The following is a 15312-nucleotide window of genomic DNA, read 5'->3' on the forward strand; positions in this document are numbered from 1 at the left end:
AGTTACCATAAGCGTTGAACCTTCTGTAATTCTCATAAGCGAACTCAGAATACCTGATGCAAACAACTTATGATATTAATTGCGATTAAACCCAACAAACTGGAGACAAGCCCAAATAAACTGGGGACAAGCCCAAACAACTAGGGACAAGCCCAAAAATTGGGGACAAGCCCAAACCGGGGACAAGCCCAAATAGACTGGTGTTAACCTGGGGACAAGCCCAAACTGAGGACTGGCCCAAAGATACGGATGTCAACTGGGGACTTGCCCAACCCGGGATTTAGACCAAACGTAAGTGATGTGAAAACGATAAAACCTTAGCTAACATGAAAATGTTAGAAACCTTTGTCTTGAGATAACATGAAAATTTTATAAACCGGTGGTATGGTATGTCTACCATGAATTGTAGGATCCTCCATATAGCCTAAAGCAACAAAACTGTCAGCCACTAAGCGTGTATTGGTCCCGCTGCCCCAAACTATACGTTGGATAATGTGCGCTCTAGGCGAGAGTGTAGAAACTCTAATTTATAAGAAAGGTGAAAACCTTTAAACCTTGGAATATATGACCATCGGGGGTCATACCTTAATCGTGGGCTAGGCCATAGGAAACAACAATGTACCTTAAGCTTTAGGAAGAGGTGGCCAACCTCTTGAACATTGAACCTCTTACTGAAATCAGCATTGTTACTTAAAACTTGGAAAAAGTAAACGTTAATAACATATTATCATTAGGTTAATAATAAGAATATGAAATGAACAAGTGATTAGATAGATATTACCAATTTAGGATCCTTGATCCTTTAAGAATACTTGATCCTTATCAGAAAAAGTAATTCTTGAGATGGATAACATTCCATGCTCTTGGTAGTCTGTTGCCTTCGATAGTGAACAAATGATATGCCCCCTTTCCTGCCTCTGATTCGATCAGGTAGGGGCCTTCCCACTTAGGTGCTAGCTTTTCATCCACCGGATTGGTTGTATTTTGGAAGGATTTCCTCAAGACAAGATCACCTTCTTGAAATATTCTGATCCTTATAATCTTGTTGTATGCCCCAGTTACCCTTTGTTGATACGCTGCCATTAAGATCTTGGTTAGGTCTCTAAGCTCTTCAACAGTATCTAGATCTTGGAGAAGAATTTAATTGTTGGCCTCAGGATCACGGATGCTTGTTCTAGTAATAGGAACCACCATTTCTGTAGGGATTACTGTTTTGGTCAAAAATCGAATGAGGATAGTGTAACCAAATTTGTAATTGTGAGGTATAGTGCTATGATAACAATAACAATTGTGTAAACGAAATAAGGATGAACACCGTGATTTGTTGCCAGGAAAAACCCCTTGATCTTGATTAGATCAAAGGAAAAAAACCTCGGGTGATGACAAATCATCTATCACCACTTTATTAATATCAAAATTGGGTTACAATGAATGGATTTTATGATCAACGAATACAATAAAGCTAAGTGTGTGTGGTTACAGAGAATTCTGTGCTAGTGTATACGAATGTGAGCTAGTAAGTGAGTGTGTAAAAATTAGTTGATCATAACTCGTTTATAAACAAAAATCACAACTAACTATAACTCCTATAATCACGCCACTCTTCTCACTAGCCGTTCCATCTCTTTTGACCACGTGCGGGAGTCGTCCAGTAGCACAAAAATAGGATGACCAAGTCGTCCAGCCATTATATCTATCAACACAACACCACTCAAATATAATCATGAGTAAACAAATAATTCCAAGGATCCTTGATCCTTTAAAACCTGGAGCATATCCCAAGGATAATTGATCCATAAATTACTCAAGGATAGAGGATCCTCAGCATAAATTTTATGCCATAACAATTGCCCCTAAAATGGCGGGTGTTTATGCAATACAGCTGTCATTTTGAAATTTGAATTCCTGCAAAAGATCAAATGATTAGACGTGTGTCAGCGATAATTATTATCAAAACCCTTATTATTAATTATATCCTCCTATATATGTGATCTCTTCAACCCTTTTATAACCACATAATCCAGCTGTCAATCAGGTATCCTTCTCTTTCTCCCTGTTCTTACAATATTCTTTAGAGATGTCTGTTGCTTCTTCTTCTTCTTCTCCCTCTAAACATTCCGGCCAGTCCGATGATTCCGAGTTAATGGAGATGCAAACTCAGAACCTCATCGTCAATCCGTCAATGGAAATTTGTAAGTTTACTGACCTTGAGATCGACGAATTCCAGCCACTATCTCCACCGAAAGCCGTCTTCCGACCATATGACTCTTTGATCAGATGCGATGTTTATTCACAGACTTGGGTCTGCTTTCCAGCCTACCCATTTCTTATATGGCTATACCTATCCATTCCCTCCTTTTACCTAGAGCTTCTTTGAATCCACCGGGATGTCATATATCCAGGCTATGCCCATGATTTAGAGGGTTTTAGGCACTATCGAAAGAATCATAGAGGAGGAAAAGATAGATTTCGGTGTCTAAGAGCTATGACATATCTACACCCTAACTACCCATGGTTCGAACCGATTTTTATTGAAGCCTAAACCTCGACAGCCCAACCCGATATCGAAAGTGACCCTAAACGATTCCTTTTCGAGGAATCAGTTTTTCTTTGTGAATCGAAACTCCATACCTAGTGAAACTGATTTACCTCTTACTTGGGTTAAAAAGGTTAGGATCCCAGATCCTTAACAGAGAAACAATCCGTTATAACTGATCTAACTCTTAATCGTTTTTCTTTCTTACAGTTGAAAACTTTGCTTCCCTGGCCAAGCTACTTGGAACAGAAGAAAAAGCGAAAAGGTTTCTCGTCCTGGATCCTGAAGTCAGGACCTTTCAAGCCAGATTTGTTGAAGCTTTCTGCGAAATTTCTTCGGATTCCAACTTGTCAAGTAAGATTAATATTAGTATGTTAAATACGATAAAATGGGCGGCATGTCAAGCCCTGGTAAGATTCTTCGCTTTGCATCGAATTAAACCACATGCTCCACCGCTTGTGCGGGCCCCCGTCAATTCCTTTGAGTTTCATTCTTGCGAACGTACTCCCCAGGCGGGGTACTTAACGCGTTAGCTACAGCACTGCACGGGTCGATACGCATAGCGCCTAGTATCCATAGTTTACGGCTAGGACTACTGGGGTATCTAATCCCATTCGCTCCCCTAGCTTTGGTCTCTCGGTGTCAGTGTCGGCCCAACAGAGTGCTTTCGCCGTTGGTGTTCTTTCCGATCTCTATGCATTTCATCGCTCCACCGGAAATTCCCTCTGCCCCTACCGTACTCCAGCTTGGTAGTTTTCACCGCCTGTCCAGAGTTGAGCCCTGGGATTTGACGGCGAACTTAAAAAGCCACCTACAGACGCTTTACGCCCAATCATTCCGGATAAAACCTGCAATATGTTACTTGGTTCATGTAGGCGCTCAGAAATCTCAGAAATCTGTTGGCAAGTTCTCTCTAGAGGACATTGATAGTATGATCACTCCTCAAACTGTCAAAAAAGAAGCTTTGAAGGCAGCCACCACTTCCAAGCCAAGGACCACAACTACCAGGGCTAAATCTGCAGCTTCCAAGAGAAAAAGGTCTTCAGAGCCTGAGACTCACTTCGATATGATCCTTACTGTAAGCATCCTTTATCCTATTATCTTGAATTTAAGGATCCAGTATTCTTCTAACTTTTGCATAATTGCTGGGTATAGGTTGTGAATTCTAGCAAAGATCATTATGACAAGGTTGTGAGCCAAATGAGAGATAGCCTTTAGGAATTAGGAAGTGCAGCGGTCACCAAGGATAAAGCCATAGCCCAGTTCACCAAAGACAAGAAGCGCTTGGAGGATTTGTTATCCACTATAGAAGCCCAACACCAAGAAGAAGTGAAACAAGCCACTGAGGAAGCAAAGATGTGGGCTACAAGGTCAGTGTTGCAGGCTTGGATCAAGAAGGCAAAAGAAGCCAGTGATCCTACTTTTGATAAGGCTCCTTGGGAAGTAAAGAAATGGCAGACGAATTTGGTGGCTCTAGGTGGTGAAGAGGATGTGGTGATGACGGATGGTCATGAAGCTGGAACTAGCGAAGCAAAGGAGGTGGTCGAGACTGAGGAAGGAAAGGGTGCAGCAGATGGTGAAGAGGTTGCTTGAACGGGCAATGAAGGATATCAAAGACAAGGCCAGAATTACAAGGGGTAGCAAAGGTGATCCTTAAGACAATTACAAGGGGTAGCAAAGGTGGATAATGGTTTTTATGGATAATGGTTTGTAACAACCAATAGTAATTAGGGGAAGGATCAGTGATCCTTAAGACAATTACAAGGGGTAGCAAAGGTGGATGGATCCTCTGTTTGTGGGGATGAAGCCTTTGATGCCCCTGACTTTTATTTTCCTGCACTTGGTTAAACTGTTAGTAACAACTTACTCTAACCCGGATGGATGGTCCATGTTCTAAATTGTGAAGTCCGGGTTAACTTTTGATAATTTTAAGTAAGTTTTTAATAAACAATATCTTTTGACTATTTATGTGTTATCATCTGTTATTCTTAAATTAATTTTAATAAAGTTTTAGCTTTATTGAGAATTTTAAGAAATATCTTTGAGTAAAAATTTCTTAGGATAGAATATCCTTGTAAAAATAAACTAAGAATTTTATATCCTTAAGTAATAGAGTTTACAAAGATTTTAACCAAATAAACGTAAATTGACTATCATAAGGTCTAACTAGACCTAAGTTACCATAAGTAATTATCCTTCCGTGATCCTTGTAGAAGTAAGTTAAGGATTTTGAATCCATAAGCATTGATCCTTGTAGTTGAACTTAGGATACCAGATGTAAACAACTTACGATATTAACTGGGATTAAACCCAACAAACTGGGGAAAAGCCCAAACTGGGGACAAGCCCTTGCAACTGGGGACATGCCCGTGTAACTGGGGACAAGCCCGTGAACTGGGGAAAAACCCAAAATTGGGGACAAGCCCAAACCGGGGACAAGCCCAAACTAGGGACACGCCCAAAAACCGGGGACTGGCCCAAAGATACAGATATCAACTGAGGACTCGCCCAAACCAGTATTTAGTCCAAACGTAAGATAACATGAAAATGTTATAAACCGGTGGTATGGTACGTCTACCATAAATCGTAGGATCCTCCATATAGCCGAAGACAATGAAATTGTTAGCCACTAAGCGTGTACTGATCCCGCTGCCCCGGACTATACGTTGGATAGTGTGCGCTCCAAGAGAGAGTGTAGAAACTCTAATTTATAAGAAAGGTGAAAACCTTTAAACCTTGGAAGATATGACCATTGGGGGTCATACCTTAATCGTGGGCTAGGCTAAAGGAAATAGGAAAATACCTTAAATGTGAATGAGAGGTGGCCAACCTCTTGATCATTGAACATCTTACTAATATCCTGCATTGTTACTTAAAACATGGAAATTACAAAAGTTAAGAATATGTTATCCTTAAACTAATAAAAATCTTAAATAAATAAGTTATCAGATAGATATTACCAATTTTAGAATCCTTGATCCTTTAAGGATACTCGATCCTCAGAGGATACTTGATCTTGATCAGAAAAAGTACTTCTTGTGGTGGATAGTATTCTATGCTCTTGGTAACCTGTTGCCTTCCATAGTGAGCAAATGCATTTCCTGCTTCCGACTCGATCAGATAAGGACCTTTCCACTTGGGTGCTAGCTTCCCATCTGCCGGACTAGTTGTGTTTTGGAAGGCTTTCCTCAAGACCAGATCTCCTTCTTGAAATCTTCTGATCCTTATACTTTTGTTGTATGCCCCAGCTACCCTTTGTTGATATGCCACCATCCTGATCTTAGCTAGATCCCTCAGTTCTTCAACAGTGTCCAAATCTTCAAGAAGGATTCCAGTATTGGCTTCAGGATCACGAATGCTTGTTCTGGCTGTAGGAACCACCATCTCTGTAGGGATTACTACATCGGATCCAAACACCAATGAGAAGGGTGTTTGGCCTGTTGCATTCTTGGGTGCCGTCCTGTCAGCCCAAAGGACATAAGGTAGATCTTCAGCCCACTTGCCTTTCTTGGATCCTTGTTTTTTTTTTTTCAGGTTGTTGATGATGATCTTGTTGCTTGACTCTGCTTGGACGTTAGCTTGAGGATGAACCTGTGGTAATCATCTTGATGCCCCAACTGTCACAAAAGTTAGTAGTTCTTTTCCCAATATACTAGGATCCGTTATCACAAACAATTTCAGATGGGATACCAAATCTAGTTATAATGTTTCTTTTAATGAAGAATATAACTTCCCTTTCTCGGACTTGTACGATTGCTTCAGCTTCAATATATTTAGAGAAGTAGTCTGTCATAGCAGGCATAAAGACATTTCCACCTGGTGCCTTTGGTAGCTTACCAACAATATCCATTCCCCATTTCATGAAAGGCCATGAAGAGGATATAGGATACATTGGTTCTACTGGCTGATGAAGGATGTCTGCATGCCTTTGACAAGCATCACACTTCTTTGAGTACTCCATTGCATCCTTCTTCACTGTTGGCCAGAATTACCCAGTCCTAAGTATTCTGGAGAATAATGCTCTTCCCCCTGTGTGGTTGCCGCAGTCGCCTTCGTGGAAGTCTTGGAGTACCTCTTGTATTTCACGATCCTCAATGCATCTCAAATAGGTACCTACAAGAGATTTTCTATATACAATATCTTGTAAAATAATGAATTGTGATACCTTAAACCTGAAAGCTTTAGGATTTTCCCCTGTAGGAATTTGTGAAACCCTATCAGATCTCAGATCTAAGGATTTAATTAACGATAAACGGATCTAGTTCTTATTACTCTTATACGTTATACGTATATAATATTAGTTGTATTAGGTGTATATAGTATATATTAGATGGAATAGATTAAGAGAATGAAGTTTGGATCGAGAGGAGACTTGAGCAGACGTTCAATATGTTATATCTCAATCTTAAATTAAGCAGATGATGAACCTCTATATATAAGAAGATGGGTCTAGTTCGTTACACATTCTGTAACGAACTAGCCTCCCACTTCGTTACAATACATTAAATGAACAAACATAACGAAACACCCCCTGATTCGTCAAACATCCTTAACGAATCAGGAGATAACTTAACTTATGGTCTAGTTCATTAAACATCATTAACGAACTAGACTGATCCTTTAACGAACTAGCTTAATTAATAATATCTTTTACATTAAATTAACCGATAAATACAAAACGATAATTACAAAGACTCGAGACGCAAAACCGTGTACTAATAGACACCCCCTCGTCTTGAGCTCTTTGTCTTTAATTTACTTGAAGCGTCTTGTCTGCCAATCTCTACAGCTATGAGTACCATGTTCATGACACACACGAACAAGGATTGAAATTGCATTGCTCGGTCATAGTCTTCGCGACGCTCAATCAATATTTTATTCATGAATAGCACGTCATTGTCGGTCTCTGTCAAATTCACGAGCCACATCGGATCAATGATCTTTATAACCTCGTTCTTTAAGCCTTTACCCAACACAATAATGGGCTCGCCAGTTCGGTTGTCGTAATACAAGCGGTTGAAAGATAAATACATATGTTGGTTCAACGTCTTCACCGGTACATGCTTCATAGTTCTTGGCGGCTTTACCTGTCCAACCTGTCCAACTTCTTCCAACCTGTCCTTGGATCAATATTATCAATACGCTTGCGAGTTAGAACCTGCGGCTTAAAAAATTTGAACCCGTGGTTCACCTCAAATAGAAAATGTTGATGAAACCAATTTGCTTGGTGATTCCCGCCACGGTTAATAAACGGTCGACACGCGAGGGTCCGAACGTCCCAACGCGGTAATGAAAGAACATCAGTAATCTTTTCATAATACTGAATGTCGTTCTCCCATTTGATAATACATACCTTTAAATTAGAATCATAAGGCCGTGAAGTAATGTCAACTCGCACTTTAGATACGGCCTTAAAGATGTCATCTGATTAGCTTGAGCACGAGCGACAGCTTCAACTTTTTGCTCTTGATCCACATATCGGAATGCATCAATTATCTTACGAGCTTTCTTGTCCCGATAAGAAAACCATCTCTGAATGTCAGCAACAGACGGACCGGGCTTTGAATCGAATCTTGTATCAACAACCTTCTTGCCCTTTGATACCTTATCCAGATGGTCTTCGGCTAGTTTAATGTTTTCTTCTGTAAATACCGGAGCACCCTGATCAACGATAGAGTGTTGAAATAAGTCAGGATACTCGTCGGCCATTACATCCTCAATCTCCACCTCCTTGTCCTCATGAATAAACTCAGTATTCATCTGAACATTCGGATCATCAAAGACCTCTTCATCATTCACGACCTCCACATCATCCTTAGCCTCTAACACGGTTAACTCATCATCATTCAGATCAAGCAAAATCGAAATCTGCTCTCGTGTTAGGGACCTCACAACAAACTATCCCACTTCAATCTCATATGCATTAACAATACTTCTAACCACCCCTGCACCATCAACAAATATAACAATATTAGCTTTGATCATCTCAATGGGTGTAGTAGCTGTTTGATCATGATGAACAATTATCTACGTTTCTGGATCACCAACTGCACTTGTACTAGCACCAGAAGACGAGCCATGAGTTTGTTTAGGCTCACTTCCTCCAGTACCCGAAGCATCCAGATCTTCATCATCGTTTTTAAGCTTCTTCAGTTCATCGTCCTTGCATGTTAGCTGCAAGATTAGATCCTCTTGCTCTTTTATTTTCACCCCCTGAGACTCAACAATCTCACGGAGGGATTTTGTCTCCTTTTGGCAGAAGGATACATAATTCACCAGCTTCCTTTGGTTCTCCAACATACGTTCTTGAGTCATTCGGTCAGCAGACATTTGGTTTTCATACAAATGAAGTAAAATCAAAACCGTATTCATTTGTTGATCATGAGACATTGCAAGAAATGAAGAAGGGATTGGTTGGACAGGAACTTGAGGTCGATTACGCCTTAGAAAAGAAATGTCCATTTGTGGTGGAGGCATCAGCATCGGTGTAGTAGAGACCATCGAAGTAGCAGTCGTAGGTCTTGGTAAAGTAGATAGAACGGATTGAGGAATCATACCAAGCCTAGGATCTGATGTGAGAGTAGTCGTCAATGTAAGTTCCGGGGTGCTAGTAGTAAGCAACACCACCGGTCGTTGAATAGTGGACGACCTTGGGGGTTGAACTCCAAATGAAATGCCAGCACCAGACGACACACGTCGTTCGGACGACCCCTCACCAACCAACTCTTTCCCTTTCCGTTTACGTTGAGCAACTATAGTAGCAGCTAAAGCAGCCTCAACTGAAGCTTGTTGTTGAGCTAGAGCATCACCATCACCACCATTACCACCATCACCACCATCATCATCATCATTATCATCACCCTCGTTCCCACCTGCTCCTTCCTCATGCTCAGAATCCGAGTTATCGTGGATCCAGCGATCATCGGGAGGACATACATAATCAGGATTCACCAGATGACCAATCAATCTTTTGAATCGTGGAGGAGTATCTTGACGGTACTGCATCATCCTCCTCATATTGCCCGCTTTCATGTGATCCAACGTAAATTTATACTCAACTTGTGTTGGATCGATCACCAAATCCCTAATAGCATCTTGAACAAACAGTTGGATGAATCAAGGATACATTAAAAACTTAGTGCGGCGCTTCACAGTAAGACAATTCTCTTTGAGGTGATCGAAGATCATCTCAGAGAAATTGAAAGGCTTATTCAACACTAAAGCAACAAACGCCGATTGGAGCATGATACGACATTCGTCCAACCCTCCTTTCCGTCCACCAAGGCAGTGTATAAGAACGTGTAGTAACTACTTGTATGTAGGACACACATATGCCCTGTTATACATGGACTCATCAAGATTACCAGAATAGAATACTCGTCCAAACAACCCTTTGATCAGCTCTTTGTGGTACTCGCTCGGATCATCAACAGTGTCATCGAACCTCAGCACCCTTCGAACAGTCTCAATGGGTACTACAACCGGTCTTGCATTAACTTCAGCAGCAATGTGGTTCTATGTTTCCACATATCTCGCCGTATTCCAAAATTGACGAACGATGCTGAATCGGACGTCAAGATTAGCAGTGATAGAATAATGAATACGCGAGCGATGTAAGAACTCCAACATCCCACTAAAAATGTTCTCGTTATCAAAGTTTGTACCAAGGAAGGCACAAGCGTTGTGTCTTTTGTCATAGGGGAGAAAGGGAATATCTTGTGCTTGTTGTTGTTGTTGAGGTGTATCAATGGGAGGATCTTGATCCATGTTATCAGCCATTACACTATATACACAAACCCGAGAATCAGTGATAATGAATAATAATAGTAACAATCATATCATATAATTAAAATTATAAAATTTAACTAATATATTAACTTTTAATTTAAAATAATATTTAAGAATTAAAATAATTAGTCATTTAAACTAATTTACTGAGATTGTTCGGGAGACATGGTCCAAGCCCGGTACGAGGATGACTTGTGCCTAGGGGTGCAATGAATTCTTTCCTTTTTTCGGTATGCCGCTCCGCCGCTGTAAACCTGGTGAGTAAGTAATATGCCATTCGTTAAAAATGCTAATTCGTTATAACGAGTTGGTGATTCGTTATGACGAATTACTGCTTCGCTATCAAGTAAATAATTAACGAATTAGGTTTAACGAATCATTAATAAAAGTGAATGAATGATGGTCTAATTCGTTATAAATAACGAATGAAAATCTGATTCGTTATAATGTATGATTCGTTATCCTGATTCATGTGATTTGTATAACGAATTGGACATGAATGAGTTCCAATTCGTTAAACAATAACGAATGGTCAATTAAGCTCAATGTTTGACTAAACTGGTCAAGGTCAAAATTACAAAGAACAAGAAAAGTCAAATTTGCAATCAGAAATCAATACACCCACAATTAACAACATAAGACCAAATCAATGATCACAAGGATCTCAGAATCATATTGCGATTACAATGGTACCGACTTGTTGTCCCAAAACATGGTAAAAATTTGATTAAGTTAAGGTTTATCGAACACTCAAAAACCCGATAACAAAATCAAACAATTAACCCATCAAACAATTTTCAAATGTGATGAAAATCATCATGTTATGATCGTGTTTACCTTGTGAGTAAGAATATATAATCAAAACACGATATAACAATTATCAAAGAAAGTGATACCTTCAACGACTCCCTAAATAGTCTGACATTGCACATATTACAATGTAACGAATCATCTGATTCGTTTGAATTTTAAAATAACGAATCAGGTGATTCGTTAAGTTAACACGTGGCATAAAGAATTATAAGTAATTCGTTAAAATCTTGATGAATTAAAAGCCATTCGTTACAGAGTGGCGGAAGCGAATTAAAAAGTAATGAATTGGAGCTCAATTCGTTATTAATGTCTTTAATTCGTTAAAATTTAACGAATCACATTTACCGAACTGCTTTATGTAATTTTAAATTAAATAAATAAATTAAAATAAAGTAATTAAATCCATTAAAATTAAATAATAATTAAATATTCATCCCAATTAACTTAAGTAAATCAACGAGATCCCATATCTCGATGATCGAATACCTTAATGTGTTTTACATTTTGAAACACTTAACTTAAAATAAGAATTAAGTAATATGTAAAAGAAAAACTAAAATATTTTTGGTATTTTAAATTTTTTACGTAAAATATTTACCAAAGAAATATCCAAAAATAAAAAAATAGAATAGAAAATGTTTTTGTGTTTTTGTATGGTTTTTCAAAAGCAGTACATATTTTTGAATTTTTGGTGAGTTTGAGCAGAGAATCATATTAACCAAATTGCCCTTCCATCACAGTTTTACATTTCAGCGATATTGTGACTGGCATTAAGTCGGTCATTGATATTGTTGTCCACTTAAATCTTATTACAAACTTTCAAGCGTTTTTGTGATATGATTAATTGTTCAATTAGTGCACAAAATATTAGAAACTATCAGCCTCTAATCTCAGTTCAAGCTTAATTTGATTTTTGCCATATCACCCCAACTTGACTTAAACCATTATATTGCTGATCAAAATTTGAATTTTATAGAAATTTATGAGCAATGAATTGAGTTTCCTTTACTATGAGTGAATATGCACGAGTCCATCTGTTGGCTTAAATACACTGTATCCCCTGGGGTCCGTTTCTTAATGGTATTGACACGCGCGCAAAGGAAGAACAAATTTATGACTAACAACGGATTTTGATCAAGTCAGTAATTTAATTTGTACGAGGTACAGCAGTGATCAAGTTTAATGACTTTGGGTTTCCTCTAAAAGCGGAAGAAATATTCATAGTGTCCAGAACCTCAACGCTTTTTATTTGCTTTATTTTATTTTTGGGTGATCAAACAAATATAAGGCTTGAGTATGACAGGTTATTACATTTCTGCCATCCTCATCGAGATTTTTGCTATAGACTAACACCTCTTTCAATTTGGCATTTCTTTATGTTTTTATCACATACTTTACTCTAGTAGCTTGTTTAAGACCTACCAATGCACCAATGCAATTAAGCACACAGTCTTTTAAGCTTAATTCTTGCTGGATATGGGATCAAAACAGTCAACGTACTATCATTTTCTCTTTTTGCTTCAAAACTCAAAATTTTGAGGAGCATAAAACAAAATGAATTTAATCGCCCTAGTTACATTAAGTCTATACATTAATGGCTATTCTATCAACTCAACAAGTGAATAATAGGACCAAGACATGCAAACATGTTCCACAAACTTAAATAACCGACATAATTTTCGGCGAGAAAATAAAATAAAAACGCATAATGAACGCCCCAACTACTTTCCATTGTCAGGTAAATGGCTATCCCGAACATTTACGAGTAAACCTCAGGACCAAACATACACAAGTATATGTCCTTCAAATATGAGTAATTAACTTACTTTTCAGCGAACGTATGCAAAAATCTTTTTGGTTTTTCTCTTAACATACATAAAACACAATCTTTTTGTCTTTTCAATTTTCTTATAAATAAAATAAAACCTCACAATCTTTTTGGATTTTTGGATTTTTCTATACAAACGAAAACACAATATTTTTGGTTTTTCAAAATTTTAAACTGTTTTTGGATTTTAAAAATATTTTAAGGAAAGACATAAAATACAAGAAAACACAATATTTTTGATTTTTCAAAATTTTCAATGTTTTTTTTTGGGTTTTAATTTTTTCAATGTTTTTTTTTTTGAATTTTATCTATACAAACATAAAGAACAATATTTTTGTATTTTCTATTTTTCATCCCCTAAAATCCATAACCAAAATAAAATTTAAATGAAAATAAATAAAAATAAACTGAAAATAAAGATGGTCATCCTTGTTTCAGGATATCAGCAAGGGTCTTCAATCCATATAAACCAAGCAAAAATTGAAAACGAGTTTTTTCAAAGGCTTTGGTAAATAGATCGGCTTTTGAAAATCAGTATGTACTTTCTCAAGGTCGTTTAATTTCTTTTCAAAACAAACCCGTATGAAATGATATCGAATTTCGATATGTTTCGTTTTAGAATGTTGTACGGGATTTTTGGTGACGCTAATGGCAGCAGAGTTTTCAATTAAAACTGTAGTAGTAAGAAACTTCAAACCGTAGTCGCACAGAAGTTGTTGGATCCACAAAACCTGGGAACAGCAACTCGAGGCTGCAACATATTTTGCCTCAACGGTTGAAGTGGATACTGTCGTCTGCTTCTTACACTGCCAGGAAACAAGCCGATTCCTAAGAATTGACATCCTGTTGTAGTCTATTTGAAATTAATCTTACACCCTCCGTAGTCTGAGTCTGAAAAGGCGGTAAGTTCAAACTTATCGACCTTGGGGTACCATAACCCGGTGTCTTGATTTCCCCTCAGATATTGAAGAATACGCTTGACCGCTGCCAGGTGAGTCATTCGGGGACTAGCTTGGTACCTAGCACATAAACAAACTGCAAACATAATGTCAGGGCGAGAAGCCGTTAGATACATTAAAGATCCGATCATAGCACGATAGAGGGTAGGATTAACGATGTCCTCCAATTCATCCGGTGATAAATTGTGACCAACGTGGAGAGGAGTTGAATGGATTTTTCCGGTAGATATCTTGAATCGGCTCAAGTCATCGTTCATATACTTAGTCAGGTGAATAAAGATTTCTTTTGCAGACTGGTGAACTTGCAACCCTAAGAAAAAGTTCATCTCTCCCATAGAGCTCATCTTGAACTTTGTTTGCAATGACTTCTCGAAATCCCTACATAACATGTCGTTTGTAGACCCAAAGATAAGTCGTCGACATAAATCTGAACGAGGAGAAGATCACCACCAATATTCTTATAAAATAAAGTACAGTCGATAGTCCCTCGATTGAAGCCGTTATCAGTCAGATGGTCGGCAAGCGTGCCATAACAAGCTCTCGGGGCTTGATGTAGACCATACATGGCCTTGTTTAATCGGTAAACTAGGTCCGGATAATCAGGATCTTCAAATCCAGGAGGCTGTAGAACAAACACTTCCTCTTTTAGTTCACCATTGAGAAAAGCAATTTTCACATCCATTTGATAGACTTTTATATTCTTGTAAGCTGCATACGCCAGAAAGATTCGTATAGACTCCAATCTTGCAACAAGAGCATATACTTCAGTGTAGTCTATACTCTCTTGCTGATGGAAATCTTGCACCACTAATCGTGCCTTGTTTCTCACGATCACACCATGATCGTCTTTTTAACATTTAAATACCCACTTAGTCGGAATAGTCTTCTTGACTCTAGCGGGTTTGTCGATAAGATCCCAAACACCCAAACGTGCAAACTGCTGCAATTCCTCTTGCATGGCTTCTACCCATGAGGGATCTTGAAGTGACATACAAGACGTCGTTGGCTCAATTTGGGATAGAAAGCAAGTGAATTTGGCAACATTTACAACTCCAGAAGAATGTAAATCTGCATAAGCACACAATACATTAGTCTCACTCAAAGAAGAAACTTGATGACGCATTTGTACTCCTACATCAAGTTCCCCAATGATGTTTTCCTTTGGATGATAATTATGAATCCTAAGAGTGGGATTCTCAGGAACAAAAACATTTTCGAATAAGTTAGTGTAATGTTCTCCCAGCTGATATGAATCATCACTTTCAACTATATCATCAACATCAGGATTATTATCAGAAGAAGTAGAAACATTATTAGAAGAAGCTGGAGGATCATCACATGGATCTTTAGTTGTAGCTACAGTTGGAGCTTAAACATCATTAGAACTG

At 38.4% G+C, this 15312-nt stretch overlaps 1 pseudogene; it reads right to left on the bottom strand.

Moving 5' to 3' along the window:
• Positions 1-2803: 2803 nt before the first annotated feature.
• Positions 2804-3438, bottom strand: LOC143620625 (18S ribosomal RNA; annotated as a pseudogene).
• Between the last annotated feature and the right edge of the window lie 11874 nt (positions 3439-15312).

The sequence above is a fragment of the Bidens hawaiensis genome, unplaced genomic scaffold (assembly GCF_021521415.1).
Source record: "Bidens hawaiensis isolate Kalapana, Puna unplaced genomic scaffold, B.hawaiensis_p1.1 tig00002617_1, whole genome shotgun sequence".
Taxonomy (NCBI): domain Eukaryota; kingdom Viridiplantae; phylum Streptophyta; class Magnoliopsida; order Asterales; family Asteraceae; genus Bidens; species Bidens hawaiensis.